Below are 14,288 nucleotides of genomic sequence, written 5' to 3'. Positions count from 1 at the left end.
ATAGTCCAAGCAATACTATTATGTAGGACCCCATTACAAGGGGAAACAAGAGGCGACCTCCCATTAGAGAATTAAAAAAACCTAAAGGAGGGACAAAAATATTAACAAGCGAAAGACAAACATCAACCATGGGAGAAGAATGAATCGACGAGGAAGTAGCTGGAACACTAGGAGTCAAACACATATCAGTGGGAACAATAGTAGAGTCACGAGGGCATGCGAAAGCCATGCTTGAAGCAAGACTCTCATTTAGGAGTCAAACACATAGGAAGATCTATCCTCAACAGAGGTAGGAACCTTGACAATCAAGTGATCTTATTTGGCATTCTTCTACCAAGTGTCAATCCATTTCTAGTGCAAAAGAGAGCAATTTGAAGCTAAGTGACTAATATAGAGACAATAATGGCATTTGAATGGGAGGCCTTGATAATCGAACAACTATTCCAAGTCCTACACCCAACCATCAGAACCACATCTCCATGGAGGGGTTTAGAGATGTCAATATTAGTCAAGATATGAATGAAGGTGGAATGCCTCATGTAAGAAGTGGAAGTATTAAATTTTAAAAAGTGACCTTACCGAGTTGTCGATGACATTTTATTTTTCATTTTTTCTTGTTATACACAACTTTAAAGTCTTATTGATGTATGGGTTAAATCAAATGATTAGGCTCTATCTGAGGTCTTCCCATTACTCTGACTCTTGCCATGTAGCAAATTTATTGTAATTGTGATATTGTTCTTTTGTTCTAGATCACTGTTTGTTTGGACTTCCATTATATAACTATTTCTACTGATCTGTTTTTTTAATATATGTAACATTATTTTATAAATGATAATGTAGACATTATTCATTAAAAAAGAAAAATGAAAATAAAAAATATAAATAATAATATAAACATACCTAATTGTCTTAGTAAGAAATCAAATACATTAAATTTTTCTACCTATATTCATTTTTTTATTATTAAAAATAATACGACCGTCTGCTAACATCCTTAACAATAAATCTATACATTCAAGCACATTATAACACCTACTCAACTAATCTCTATGCGAAGAAATATTTTTTATAAAACATGAGATAAAAAAACCTGAACTACGTGAAATATCTCAATTGCCATGATTCTAAAATAGTTTCTACCTTGATGTATTGCTTTTCTCATCACTATCAATTAACTGGACTCATTTCATTCTGGCATCAAAAACTTGCCCTGCTTTCAACAGCAATATGGGACCCTACTATCATACTCAAAACGTCAAATTGATAGTTTTTATTCCACATGATTCAAAAATCCGTACTCTTGTCGTGGAACATGGACCACGTTGCTTTCTTTTGTGGGTGGAAAAAACTGACATTTACTTCATCCTACTGTACCACCAGAGAAGCATCTTCCTTACGAGGACAATAAAATGGGTAGCCTTTAATTCTTCATATTAAACCTGGGTTTTCTTGGAAATTTGTGCTGGTATTGATATCTGGAGTGAAAGATTTGAAGAGTTTTTCTGGTTTTCTTTATTCTGATGATGGATCAGCGAATGTAATCTGAAATGTTGATACAAATTTTTTAACGCAATTGAAATAAAAAATAGTCCTTAAAGATGTGGCGAATATTTGATATGATGTGTTATTTCATTAGATACATTCCTTCCTGCACCAGGAACATTCCATTAATGCTGTTGCAGCTTTCTTCTTTAGGTCGCATATTGTACTTATATTTGCTGAGGACTGCTGAAGATATTCGCGAGAATTACATAAGGGAAGCTTATTTACAAAACCATATCACATCATTAGATGATGAAATCAGTGTTGACATCCCCTGGAACAATCTCAGAACAGGCTTTCATGTCTATTGACAAGATCTTATTCAATGTTTATGTACATAGATCTGCAGATGTTGTATTTGGAATAGTAGAGCAGAGTGGTGAATGGATAACTTCCTGGTTTCTTCCTGGTGAATTTAGTGTAGATTGCTTCCCAAATGTTTGATTCACTGGAATAGGGTATAGAAATGTAATAAAAGGTTTTGGACAATTTTGATTAATTTTTTCTGTATATGATTATTTTTAGTTTTATTGTATATTTTTCAATCATGTTTTAGATCAAAGAGAAATTGATAGATTGAGCTCAAAAAACTCTTAAAAGAGATAAAGAAAAAGTTAAAAACAAGACAAAAAGAAAAAGAGTAAAGCAATATGAATCAAAAGGATAGTTAAATTTTCTGTATTGAAATGGATTGTAATCCATTGTCACCGGATCATCGAGTATATTAAAGTGCTGTAATGATTATAATTTATTTTTCTCATTGCTTGTAATTCATTTTTCTCTTATCTTTGAGCTAAGTATTTGCGTCCTCCTAATTCCATTTCTAATTATAACAGTGTGGACAGGTTGATTTCACATAATTTGAACCAGTTATTATAGTTTATTCTAGATTAATATATTAATATTATTTTATTGAATTAAGCTAAATTAAATCTAGTAAATTTTTTATATTTTTTAATTTTATTAGGAGGTAAACAATTTTGATCAGAGTTATGAATTATGAATTAATGAGGCCACCATTAACATTTAAGAATATCATTCTGATAGAATTTTTTTATTCATCTTTTCAATTTAATGTATTTATAGACTATATTTCAATTTTTGTTTTTTTAAGGAGTTTTCATCCACAAAGTCATTTAAGCATTCCAAATATGAGAGTACAAGCCTTAGGCTAAAACATCTTTGGCTAACAGCCAAAGATTGAGGGATATCCATTTTAGAATATATATGTCATCAAGAAACGCTAATAATAATGAGTAAAATTATTTACTTGTCACATGACTTCTTATTTTATCAATTTTAATTATGAGTTGTATGAGGTGTTGATTTAACAATTGGTTCAAAAAAAGAGAGAGAAGGAACTAACCTAAGCAAGGATCCACTTGAAATGACTTGTAGTTGATTATTTATCTTGGTAGTTAGATTTTTTATATCCAAGAAAAATTTTATTTGTACATTCAATTGGTCAATTCAATTGTCTACAAGATTTGTAAAGAATATGTAGCAATCATTTTGCAATTTCTAATTATGAGAAAACCTTTTTTTTTTAATTGAAGACCAACATTTTATTTCCTTTTTTTCTCCCTAATTTTATTGATGTATAGGGTAAACAAAATGAATATGGACTTCCTTCTCCTCCCTTTATTCTTACTCTTGCCATCTAGCATTTTATTGTAATTGTGTTTTTGTGTTTTGTTCTAAATTATTGCTTGTTTGGACTTTTAGTGTGTGACTATATCCCCCCATATTATTTTGTGAATATATGTCACTATTTAATATATTATTGATAATATGGACACTATTCATCCAAAAAAAGAATAGAAAATATGAATAATAATGTAAGAAAATCTAATTTTCTTGCTAGCAAATAATATGCATTGTAAATTCACACAAACCCTAATTTATAATTCTAAATTTAATTAATGAGGCCACTGTTAACATTCAAGAATATCATCCTGGTAGAATAAGGATACAATAATTTAGAACAAAACACAAAAACATGTTACATGATACCTCCATTTTAATTTTTTTAAAGTTGAGTAGAGCATGCGAGCTCATGTATAAATGACATATCACTAAATTACATTTGACATAATTAATACCAATCTAGTATCGATGTTAGAGAATTTATCCAGGATTAGTACAAAGGTGATGAAGCGAAGAAATAGAGACTGTGAGTTCTGCCAATACATTGGTCTTTGTTGTTGATGTGGGCAAGAGAGAGGACCTAGCTACATTGATCCCACAAGCAACACCCACATACTAGTCTATGGTAGTGACAATGATCCTAGGATCTTGTAGGCATCCATCAATAACTCCAAAATACTAGTTGGAGGTCCTAAGAAAAAGAAGACTGGACTTGAGCATTCTTTTACCATGTAAAATCCATGACAATTACCATTTAGTATTGACTAAAAATTCCCAAAACTACTTCTATCTTTTTTTTTGAAGAAAATTATTATTATTTTTAATAAATTACATGCTCTAATTTATGATAGTCGGAATAACTTCTATCTTAAAATTTATAGAGAGAGAGAGAGAGAGAGAGAGAGAGAGAGAGAGAGAGAGAGAGAGAGAGAGAGAGAGAGAGAGAGAGAGAGAGAGGGGGTAGAGTAGGGAGATACCTAATTGTTTGTGTTTTCAGGAGTAAATTAAGCATAAATAATATAATCCGATTATCAGAGCAAATCACCAACTCTAATCTAATTAAATTACTCCTAAATGACAATAGAAATGATATCAAATCAATTGAATATACAAGAAATAATATTAAACTCCTTCAATTGATCTGAAAATGCTTCCATTGCTCTTCTCCAATTCATTTGGTAGGTGGCTCTCAGGTATTCCACTAGGATTCTTTTAGATGATTAACACAAATATTTTGAAGACTGTGATTCTAGATTGATTTGAGAAAATGATGTTGTTTAAATAAATTTTCAATGCAGATGGGGAGGGATTTTGAACTCAAGACTTGATTGAGAGTGAACTGATTTAGATTGATCAGTGGCCTCATCTTGATTGATTTGTTAACTCAATAGATTGAATAGTCAACTAGATTGATTGGCCAGATGACTCAATTGATTAGTCAGTGGACTGATATGATTGAATTGATTGGAGAGATAAGTGGATTGATTAATCAGTCAGAAAAGATGATTTGGAGTGAAAAGGGGGAGTTAATTGAGTTAACTAATTAGTCATCTGATTTGATCAATCAGTTATGATTTCAACATGTGCTATAGGATTTTGAAATTGAATTTAATTTTCATTTTCAATTTGGATTTGAATTTGGACTTTTGAATGCTGAAATGCAAATGAAATTAATTGAAAATCAAATTTGGTGAAATGTGAATTTGATGATTTGAAATTAGATGAAATTAATTGAAATCCACATTTGGGGAATTATGAATTTGAGAGAAATGAAATTAGATGGAATTATTTGAAATTTGAATTTGGGGATTTGGAGGAATAAGTTAATTAATTTAAATAATTTAAATAAAATTATTTAAATATTAGAAATAAGATTAATTAAATAATAAGATCATTTAAATAAGGAAATCAATCGTAATTAATTAAATAATTAATATTTGAGAAAGGGTTAAATGATGAAATGATTAAGAAATGATTGAAATTAGTACTTAGTAAGAAAAATGAATAATAATGATTGAGTCAGTTTAGAAGAATAATAATTAGCTTAATTAAATAATTAAATAATTACTTAATTAATTAGATAAATAATTAGTGTATGAATAGTGAGACATTTTTAGGTGTCTGTTTGCTTATTGTTTCGAGGATGCATCTTTGACTATATTTATTAGTTAATTAAAAATTAAAATTTGTTGTGTTCTATTTTTAATTAATTAATAATACAATCAAAGTTACATCTTGATGCAACCCAATTTTTTCACTTGCTCTCTTTGTTGTCCTCCTGAAATGCTCGCATTCTTCACTTCTACCACTGCAACCAATTGTAAAATCAAACTAGATAATTGTTGGGAAGCCACAATGCACCCTTCTTGAGTGTCACCTTTATACTGTAGACTATGAATGCAACGTAGAATGCTATGCGCCCATACATTAGCAATTGTAAAATCAAACCAGATAATTGTTGGGAAGCCACAATGCACCCTTCTTGAGTGTCAATGTAGAATGCTATGCGCCCATACATTAGCAAGTCCTCTCTTTGCAACTACATGCTTTCCAAACATTCTTAATGATCACAAATATATCTTAGAACTTGACACCAAAACAATATGTAGCATTTGAAAAATATGGGGTATATAAACACTTTGCCAAAATTTAGAAATATTCTAAAGTAGACTGCAATCTAATTTGCATTTTTCAAATAACGAACATGGCCTTGATCAATTCCAAATTTTAATGGATTTATTATCTCAAAGATGACATAAGAAAAATAGTGTTTATTCTTATCACTGCTATCTATTTCTCTATAAAAAAAATTTAACTTTCATTTTCAAAGTATTATAAATGTTCTTATATAAAAATATAGTAAGTCAAGTTTTTTACTGTAATTCTTTTATGTAATTCAATAAAAAAATATTTTTTATTGTTTAATGTTATTTGACATTTGATTTAATGACAAATTCCATGTTGTAGACACCTAAATCGTGCTGAATTCAAATCTTCTTCTTCTTCCAAAAAAAAATAAAAATTAATAATCTTCTTCAATAAAAAAAGATTATTTACTGTTTCATAAAATTTTAAATTTTATAATATGATTTAATTTCTATAAAAGCTATCTACTTTTATTTCTATCTCCTTAAATCAAAGTAAAATGAATTCAACGTTCTACTTAAAACCAGAAAAAAAATGAAAAAAAGAAAAAAAAAATTACACTATAATTTGATGATAGCCATAACTGTACCCTTGTTTATGACGGTATCCAAAGTTTGCCATGCTTCCAAAGCAATGGGGGACCTGCTGATCTTACTTTACACAGGCAGAAGATAGTGCTTCCATTTTTTTAATAAAGCCATGAATGCAATGTTAGAGAAGCATCTTCCTTGTCGGAAGAGCGATATGGGTGGTCTTTTTTATTCATATTAAATCTGGGTCCTTTTTTAAAGAAAATTTGTGCTGATCTTCCTGCACTAGAAACATACCATTAATGCTGAGCTAGCTTTCTTCTTTGGGTTGCAGATCTTGCTCCTATCTGCTGAGGACTGTTGAAGCTATCCACCAAACATACATAAGAGAAGATCATATACAAAATCATATCTCATCAGCAGGTAATGAAAGCATTCCCTTGAACAATCTTATAGCAGCCTGCCATTTCTACTGACTCTGCTCACAAGATCTCTTTCACCGTTTATCTGTAGATTTATAGATTTTATTGGGCATGTGGATTTAGAATAGCAGAGGTAAACGAATTCTGTCATGGGTTTTAACCCTCTGTCTGCAGAATTCAATGTTGTTAGAGAAGAGTGGTGTAACATGTTACTTTCCGAATGTTTGATTTACTAGAATATGATAATACTAAATCCACATCACTATCAATCAGCTGGACCCATTTCATTCTGATAACAAAATCTTGCCCTACTTTCAACAACAATATGGGACCCTACTATCCTACTCAAAACATCAAATTAATAGTTTTTTCTCCTAATGATATAAAACTCCGCCCTCTTGTAGTGGAACGTGAATCATGTTACTTTCTTTTGTAAGTGGAAAATTCTTGACTTTTGCTTCATCATATTGTTCCACCAGAGAAGCATCTTCCTTGTCAGGACAGGATAATAAAATGGGTAACCTTTTATTATTCACATTAAATCTGGGATTTCTTCATAAGGAAATCTGCGCTGATATTAATGTTTGAAGTGTAATACAGATGAAGGATTTGAGGGCATCATTAGAGATGTGGCGAGTGTTTGATATGGTGTGTTGTTTAGTTAGTTACATTCCTTCCAACACCAGAAACATTCCGTTAATGCTGAGGCAGCTTTCTCTTTTGCGTCGCAGATTCTACTCTTATCTGCTGAGGACTGCTGAAGATATTCGCGCGTCTTTCATAAGGGAAGCTTATATACAACACCATATCTCATCAGGAGGTAATGAAAGCAATGATAGCATCCCCTGGAACAATCTTATGGTAGCCTTAGATTCGCAGATGATAATGGGCATTTGATTTAGAAAAATAGAGTAGACTGGTGAATGGGTTATTTCCTGGTTTCTTTGTGTTATTTGTGAGGAATGTTGTATGTATATATTACACTACTATCATGATTATAAGATCTATCTTGTACAAATTGTCTGTTGTTATTCTTCACGTTCATTTAGGGGTTAATGCTAAATAGAAACTCCACATTTTATTATTTGTACTTTCAAAATTATTTTTTTATCTTTTGATCACCTTATTAGGTAGAACCCAATGGTTATCAAGGGGAAGGACACATTTTTGTGTGAAGTCCTCTGAATGAGGTTACAGGAGAATATCCAACACATAGTGAACATCCACTACCAATTTGGTTATAGCACTCTATTCATTTGTTTAGAATCTTTATTTTTATGAATACGTTGCTCGTATTTATTAGGAAAATCTATCAAAAGAGTAAATCATTGGCACCTCAAATAAATGAGCATATGTAATGTTATAAAGATGCAATCTTTTATACTTGATTATAGCTCTCTATTTATTTGTTTTGAATCTTGTTTTATGGGTACATTGCTAGCATTTACTAGAAATGTCTAACTAAAGAATGCATCATTGGTAATTCAAATAAATGAACATGTGAAAGATGCGACCTCCTACACATCAATATTTTTGGTATTCTTTTAAGTCCTTTCAACAATAAATGCAAAGTGAAGAATATTTGTTGTAAATATAATATGTTTTTTGTGGATAAGTAATGTTCCTTGATAGAAGTAATAGAACCTAGATTTTTATGGATAGCTTAGCTTTCATGTGAATTCAGCAAGGACACGATAAAAATTTGTTATCACACTATTAGAAGTATTCTAGGACCCTACCACATAAAATTTCACAACATACAAGAAGATAGAAGTGAACTTAGAGAAAAAAGGGGAAATTGCAAGAAAATTGGGGTATTCCAAAAACCCTCACCATCAAACAAAGGGATTACCATACCATAAATTAAAAGATCAGAGAGATTAATGATGGCATCCCTGAGATTTCAAATCAGAGACCCGAAATAGAAAGAATAACAAGGGGTTATAAAGAAAACCAAAAGGAAACAACGAAAAATTTCATCTAACGATGCAATACTAGAGAAGCCCACAATTAAGGAAACTAATAAATTTCTTAATTAATGCACCTTAGTGTGGAGAAGAGAAGAAAAAATAAAAAAATAGGTTGAGGAATAAAAACCACTCTAGGTATTAGAAATAGATTCAGATAAAGAGACACAAGCAGGATATGCCTAGAAAGGGAAAGAGCCACCAAGAGAATAGATGAGCTAGAAAGAAAGTGTCACAAATACCACAACCAGTAAAGGAAGAAGAAACAAAGAAATAAAATCTCATGGATGTTTCCCTCTTAACTAGCGCATTCAATAGAAAACGGATGTTAAAACAAATAAAGCATATGCATAATCAAGTCTAACTAGAAAACCAATCAATTATTAAAGAGTCAATAATTAAATATTTTGTGGCTCCCTTTACCATCCTAGATATTATAATGGAGAACTTTATGGAATAACTAGTCTCATCCATTAAATATGAAAATTGAGTAAGTGGAGAGGATTGAGGAAGAAATCAGGAGAAAGGTGTAGGAAGAATTAGATCCAACCTTTTCTACTAAGTAGAAATAGGTCAATTAGCATAGCTACCAAAAAAATAGCTCAAATCTAGATAGATATACTAATGACACAAATCCAAGAAGCTAAGGCCAAAATGTAGCAAAAAAATAGTTTCGGTGACAAAATATGGTATGTGAAACTAATAGAGGAGGAGATAAAAAGGCTAAAGATGGAAAAGATAAAGAATATTAAAAATCTACATGAAGAAACAGAACAACAAATGGTTCAAGAGCCATACCAAGAACCACCCATGTTACCAGCACGAGCTTTATTATCAACCTCCACTTCACCTAAGTAATGTATAAAATAATTCTTTATTAAAAAATACAACTAAAAATAATATCCACACCACACACTATTGCAATTAACCTTGTCTAGAGCATAAACATATTTATCAAATGAAGTTATTGTTTCCTAGGTGCTACTATTTCCTTTTTGTTGTTTCTATAGTAATATGTTGTTTCTTTAGTCTTACTATTTACACAGGTTTTTGGTATGTGAATGCCCTACATGCCACTCCTTTATTATGCTAATTCTTTGTGGTGACCTCTAACCTATGCGCCTTCTTTGAGCTATGTTTGAGCCCATGTGCCCCTCTTGTTTTTTTATCTAGTTAATTTTGGGGGTTAGTTCCCTTTCCCTACTTAATAAAAAACATAGAGGCTCAAATCAACAATCTTTAGACTATAGTTTCTAATAGCAACACTCTCAACCAATTTTTTCTATAATGGCTAACAATGAAAAAAGCCTTCAAAAACTAAAATGAACATATGGAAGCCCATATTTCATAAAAATCAAATATTTTTTAGGTAATGACAGATGTGGAATGCACAAAAATGGCACAAATAGAAACTCTACATAACCAACTTCAACAAACTTTAGTTCAAAGGAAGGTAATTGAAGAATAAGTCAAGCAAATTCTAGGAAGTGGTTAATCTATGATTTTTCCATGTTAGTGGATTACTCAAAGAGGTAAATAAATTGAATGCACAAATCTAGATACCAACCACCACAACCAATGGACAAAGAACCCTTATATCATTCAATATACACATTCACCTACCATTCATGTACTCTAGCAAGCGAAAATTCAATGGAATACAAACTTTTAGCAACTCAAGGATATTTATAAGAATATTTTTCCTTCAAATAACTAGAAGGACATACAAACCTTGGGCATAGTTGAAAATATGCAGCCTTGAGGACAAGGCATATTTTCAAAGGAGGGGTGATATTAACTAGCATACCTAGATATTTTTAAAAACCAAGGTAGAGGATGTCAATGGGTATCTTAAAAAAAATAAAATTAATCAAATTTGAAAATATAATACACAAAATTATAAACAAACTACTACTATTATTTTTACTTAAAAAATTGAAGTCTTGTTTATAAATACACATCGTTAAAATAAAAGTTGAATTATTTGTCTCTTATATAATTTATAAAAAGATCTTATACATAATGATTGTGTAGAAATTCAATGGCTTTTTAAATTTGACATATTTCCAAATGATTTAAAAGGTCCTATAGACAGTAGTCTTCTATTATTAAATCAAGTGAGATCTTGCATTCATGGAGATGAGTTATTACTTGTGTATGACTATATGCTCAATGTGAAGCTCACAAAGTTACTTTTTGTATGTGTCGTGGAGTACTCTTTATTTCTTTATTTTTCTATGGATGAATATTTTCATCTCAAAACACAAATATATGACAAATGACAGAAGAGAAAATTATAGATGGAGCAATTCATGTACTTGTTTATCTTCATAAAGATGTATTTAAAATATATTATCATTTATCTAAATACTAATAAATAAGAAATCTTAAATAAAATGTATTTTTTTATAAATATAAATAAACTCATCAAAATAATGTAAATAAATATGTGATTTAATTGTCTATAATAAATTATTCTTATTTTATTTTTTTCAAAAAAAGTGGATTACTCCACTAAACTTTTTTTATTAATATTTTTTATTTTTTACACAAGATTCAAAGAGCATACCAGAGGAAAGAACCCTAGGAAGAAAACCTCTGGTCACAACTCATAAAATAAACCTATAGTATCTAACGGATCAATTTATACACCCCGCCCAAAACCACATACAAAATGCAGTCACAACACATATAATATCAGTTTTGCATAGAGCCCATATGACAATTTGCCAAAAAAAACTCATTGGATAATTTTCAAATGTAGACTCCATAGCTACTATCAATGGAAGAAGACAAAATTTTCCAAAGCCCTGTGCCAAATCCCATGAGCCAAAAACCTTCTCGCCAAAAAAGTAAGTATCAAAAAACCTTTGGAAAAACACTATTATATCAAATACCATGACCTCAAACTCTTCTCTAGACAATGAACATGAATACTTGAAATGAAATGGGAAAGCGTGAATAATTATCATCATAAAATTTTACATCGACGTTACTCAAGAAAATCATATGACTATTGCTGCAAACCTTCCCATACCCTAGAAGGAAATTCCTCAAAACCCACCTCTAGCTGATTAGCATTGCTATCAATGGCTAAATTTGCCAAATAATCTGTAATCTTATTAACTTCTCTGTAACAATGGGATATCAAGAAAGATTCAAACAATTCTAATTTTTGTAAAATGGGATCAAGTATATACTGCAAATTCCAACAATTTGATTTCTTTTTCATAACACATTGAATAATCACCATAGAATCACCTTCAATTATTAAGTCCTTAATTCCCAAAGAGATTGCCATATCCAATCCAAAAGACGAAGCATGAAATTTCGCATAATTGTTAGTTTTAAAACCAATAGCATGACACTAAGCTCGAATAAAATTTGCATTGTGATCATAAATTACCATGCCTACCCCAGTCAGCCCAGGGTTACCACGAGAGGCCCCATCAAAATTTAGTTTAAAGTGCCCCTGCGGAGGAGGTTTCCATCTAGCAGAGCATCTCTTACCTATTCCATCATTCTTTTTTAAAATTGAACCATGAGAGGGTAAAATTGACAGTAGCTTCCAAACTCTAGTAACTCTACTATCCCAGTGCGAAAAAGAAGTAAGATTTTCCAAATTCTTATAAATAAATGACAAAGCAACCTCAGAGATTGAAGACTCAATTTTTAATAGAACCTCAGACATAGGAGACCTTGTTTTTTTAAATATCCTGTTGTTTCTCTCTAGCCAAACATTCCAAATCACAATAGATGGAGATATGATCCAAAGGCATGCATAAAAAGATGAGGCAAACATAAAGGGCCAAGATCTAAAATGGGAAATGAGATCCTTACCAATAACAAAGGATATATTTAACTTCTCAAACAACCACTGCCAACATTCATAAGCATAATCACAATGTAGGAACAGGTGTGAAGAAGATTCCAAATTTTTGTTACAAAGGACACAAGGGAAAACAACAGTAATACCAAGCTTGTCTAGTCTCATACCTGCAAGGACTCTATCCTGAACTGCCAACCAAGCAAAGGCTCCAGCTTTGGGAAGACAAGCCGAATGCCAAAACAACTTATAAGGCCAAGAAGATAAATCTTTAGCAACTATAAGAGAGTTGTAACCATCTTTAACAGTGTACTTACCAGAAATATTCTTTGTCCAAATAAGTTCATCCTTGGAATCAGAAAGAAATACAATTCTATCCCCCAAAATCTTTTCAAAATCTAATTTCATGCTTTGATCAACATCTAACAAACCAATCGACTTCCATCTAGCTAGCTTAAGGGGTCCACAAGTCACAATTTAAAAATAATCTGCTACAAAAACACCCCAAAGGGAGGAAAGAACAGTGATTAGAGGAGACCAATCCCTAATATTCACTAAAGGTGTGTGTCCATTCCATACTTCATCCGAGAATCTAACCTTTCTACCATTATGAACAATCCATGAGAGATGAGGCAAAATAACTGATCTACATTTACAAAGGAAATTCAAAATAGCAGAACCCGAAGGCAAATTTGTAACTTTAAAAATGTACTCTCTCGGTCCATTATTTAAATATTTGGCAAACATAATCTGTGCCCATAAGGAGCTAGGATTGTCATATAATTTCCAAACTAACTTAGCACCTAAGGCTAAATTCTGATTCTCTAGAATCCGAATTCATGTTCCCCCAAGTTCCTTCCTAAGGCTAAATTCTGATTCTCTAGAATCCGAATTCATGTTCCCCCAAGTTCCTTAGGCAAACATACCTTATCCCATGCAACTAAAGGGAGTTTCTTCTTGCCATCTTTATTATTGTTCCAAAGAAAATCTCTAAGAGTATCCTGTAAACTAACAATGGCTACTTTTGGAGACTTCAAAACAGACATGAGATATATGGGAACAACATTCAAAACAGACTTGATGAGAACAATTTTACCCGCCAAAGTTAACCATCTATGATTCCATGAGAGAATTCTTTTAGAAATGACCGAAATAATCTTATCCCAAAAACCAATCTTATCCTGTTTAACAAAGAAAGGAATCCCAAGGTAAGTACATGGTAGATTTCCAGTCTCAAATCCCCAAAAGGATTGCAACCTATGATGAACCAGTTGTGATGTATTAAGGAAAAAAATCTTTGATTTATCACCATTCACTTTCTGACCAAAAAATGATACATAATTTTGTATTATTCCTTTAATCAGTTTTGCCTCAACTAACGAAGCATGTCCAAATAATAGAGTATCATCTGCAAAGAGACAATGAGAAATACTTTGGGTAATATTCTAAATCCTTATACCTTTCCAAAGCCCCCCCACTTTAGCAGCCCTAATAGCCCAACTAAAGGTTTCAGCTAGGAGAATAAACAAAAAGGGAGAAAGGGGATCTCCCTGTCTCAAACCCCTAGAGGAAGTGAAAAACCCACAAGGAGAACCATTAATTAAAACCAAGAATCTTGTAGAAGAAATACATGCACGAATCCATTTGACCCAGGCCTTGGAAAAACCTAACTTCTTAAGAACAACACATAAAGCCCCCCACTCTA

General features: G+C 31.5%; 1 long non-coding RNA gene across 1 annotated transcript; it reads left to right on the top strand.

Moving 5' to 3' along the window:
* The first annotated feature begins 1,421 nt into the window (after window positions 1-1,421).
* On the top strand, window positions 1,422-2,075 carry LOC131049207 (uncharacterized). Its single transcript, XR_009106679.2, has 2 exons — window positions 1,422-1,540; window positions 1,699-2,075. It is a non-coding gene; the product is annotated as an uncharacterized LOC131049207 (long non-coding RNA).
* Window positions 2,076-14,288: the final 12,213 nt, after the last annotated feature.

Source organism: Cryptomeria japonica, chromosome 5, assembly GCF_030272615.1.
Source record: "Cryptomeria japonica chromosome 5, Sugi_1.0, whole genome shotgun sequence".
Classification (NCBI taxonomy): Eukaryota; Viridiplantae; Streptophyta; class Pinopsida; order Cupressales; family Cupressaceae; genus Cryptomeria; species Cryptomeria japonica.
This window is presented reverse-complemented; position numbering and strand designations above follow the sequence as displayed.